At 39.0% G+C, this 2,943-nt stretch overlaps 1 pseudogene; it reads right to left on the bottom strand.

Moving 5' to 3' along the window:
* Positions 1-393: 393 nt before the first annotated feature.
* On the bottom strand, positions 394-504 carry LOC129675058 (small nucleolar RNA SNORA17; annotated as a pseudogene).
* Positions 505-2,943: the final 2,439 nt, after the last annotated feature.

The raw sequence follows: 2,943 nt of genomic DNA, 5'->3' as shown, positions 1-2,943 counted from the left end.
TCAAGAGTGCTATGTTTTTCTTGTGCATTATAGCACTGGGCATGGATCATCTCAATCATGGTCTACCCCCATCCTCACACCGAGGCCTGCACTGTACCCAATTGGTAGTCGACTTAGGCTAGCTCCCTATCTATACACCATGGCACTGGCCTGGAGGTCATCTTAGGCTTTCTCTTTACCTGGCCTGCCTTAGTGACCCCATGAGCTTATCTGTCTTGGGCTCATTCCCACCTGGGGGCCTAAGTAGCAGGTGCTACTTAGTCCTAGTCATCAGTTTGCTCCTGGTTCTGGGAGCTCTTGAGCCTGTGCAAAACCAGACTGGTAGTCATCATAGGCTAGCTCTCTGTCTGAGCTCCCTTGACTGGTGTAGTCTCAGGCTCACTTTGTTCAGGGAATGTTAAGCTACTAATCATGCATTCATAAGTCAGAACACATACCTGTTCTCCTCTTGGCTACCTGCTGATGTGACACAGCAGCCGCACCCACAATGTTTCTAGGGGCAGTGAAAGTATTTTTTTCATACACCATTTTCTAATCATCATTTTTGCTTCCCCCAACTTCTCCCAGAAATTCCCACCAACCCAACTCTGTTGTAGGTTGTAGAGTCCTTTGGATATATACCCAAGAGTGATATAGCTGGATCTTGATGTAGACCTATTCCCAGATTCCTTAGAAAACTCCACACTGATTTCCAAAGTGGCTGTACAAATTTGCATTTCCACAGCCATCAATGGATTAATGTTCCTATTTTCCTATATTCTTACCATCAGGAGATGACATTTGTTTTATCGATCTTGTTTATTCTGACTGGTATAAGATGTAATCTCAATAGTAGTTTTAATTATCATTTTCATAATGGATGAGGATGGTGAACATGTCTTTCAGTGTTTCTCAGCCATTTGTTTTTCATCTTTGGTGATTCTGTTTAGTTCTGTAGTTTGTTTTTTATTTGCATTATTGGTTTTGTTGATGTTCAAAGTTTTTATTTTTTTTTACATATTCATATATTCTGGGTACTAACCCTCTATCAGATAAGTAATTGGTAAAGAGCTTATTCCATTCAGTGCACACTGTCCAAATAATTGTGACCTTTGTCATACAGAAGCTTTTCAGTTTTATAAAGTCACATTTATGTAGAGGCTATCAGTGTCCTGTTCAGAAAGTCCTTTACATTTCCAATGCATTAAACCTATTCCCTGCTTTCTCTTCTGTCATACTTATGATATCTTGTATTTTATTGAGATCATTAATCCACTTAGTGTTGAGTTTTGTGCAAGATGATAAATATGGGTCCATTTTCATGTTTCTACATATAGCCATCCACTTTGATGATCACCATTTGTTGAAGTCTTCCCTCCACTTTGTATTTTTTGCTTTTGTATGTGTCAACAATCAGGTGTCCATAAGTGTGGAGAGTTACATGCATGTCTGTTTTATGTAAATATATTCTTTTTAAAATTTATAGAGCTCTGCAGTAAAATTTGAAATCTTGAATATTATTTCTAATTGTTTCTTTATTATTCAGGATACTTTTAGTTAGTCTAGATTTATACTATTTTCACATAAAGCTATTTATACTATTATACTATTAAAGCTATTTATACTATTTTCACATACATTTTGGAAGAACTGTGTTGGAATTTTTAGGGACATTGCTTTGAATCTGCAGATTACTTTTGATAGGATGCCCATTTTGACAATGTCAATCCTACAGATTTACTAGCATGGGAGGTTTCTCCCCATCCCAGTGCCCAGTGTCTTCTTCAGTTTTTATCAATGTCTTATTTTTGTATACAAGTCTTTTACTTGCTTGTGCAGTATTTCCAATACACACACACACACACACACACACACACACACACACACACACTCACACACGTTTGTGGAATAAGAGTGATACACACACTCAGAAGGGCAAACAGGATAGAAAACAGAAGTAGGAGAAGACAAGTAACAGGACATGAGCCTTCCACAGGGAACCTATACTGAGACCCTACCCATACTGAGAGTCATAGCCAAACTTTGGCCAGAGTGCTGGAGACCTTATGGAAGAAGAGGGAGACATAAAGACCTGGAGGGAACAGGAACTCCACAAGAAGACTGACAGAGCCTTAAAAGTTCTCTGGACCTGCAGAGATCGATACTCCAACCATTGACCATGCATAGAGAGGAACCCCGGCTCAGAGGAAGACCATAAGATGCTCAGTTCCCAAGTAAGGGGGCAGGGTCTATCTCTGGCATGAACTCAGTGGCAAGCTCTTTGATCACCTCCCCCTGGGGGGTGGAGCCTTGTCAGGCCACAGAGGAAGACAATGCAGCCACTCCTGATCAGACCTTATAAGCTAGGGTCAGATGGAAGGGGAGGAGGACCGCCCCTATCAAGAGTCTAGGGAAGGAGCATAGGGGGAGAAGAGGGAGGGAGGGTGGGATTAGGGAAAGAGGGAGGGGGCTACCACAGGGATACAAAGTGAAGGAATTTTTAACTAATTAATTAATAATTTAAAAAGAGAGTCACACACATACACACAGAAAGAAGAGAGACACTTTCTAAAGAGCTGTTTAACTTTTTTCAATCTGTCATTTTTACGCAAGAAGGCTACAGATGGAATTTTGTGTGTTAACTTTGAATCCTGCTACATTGTTGAAAGTGTTTATCACTTTTAGAAGTTTCTTAGTGGAGTTACTATGGTCTTTTATGAAAAATAATATTACTGGCACATAAAGATACATTACCCTCATTCTTTCCTATTTATACCCCATTGATAATATTAGTTTTCATAATGTTCTAGCTAAAACTTAAAGTACATTTTGTATTTTTATTAACATGTGTTGTAGGAAATTGTTTTTCTGACCTTGTATATTTGGAATTCTGCATGCTTTATTTACTTTCATAGGCGATTGATTTTTTTTTGTTGGAGAACTTTTCTTCTACAATTCTGTTAA

The sequence above is a fragment of the Psammomys obesus genome, unplaced genomic scaffold (genome assembly GCF_907164565.1).
Source record: "Psammomys obesus unplaced genomic scaffold, mPsaObe1.curated_primary_1811, whole genome shotgun sequence".
NCBI classification, from domain to species: domain Eukaryota; kingdom Metazoa; phylum Chordata; class Mammalia; order Rodentia; family Muridae; genus Psammomys; species Psammomys obesus.
The sequence above is the reverse complement of the archived record's forward strand: the minus strand, read 5'-3'. Positions and strand labels throughout refer to the sequence as shown.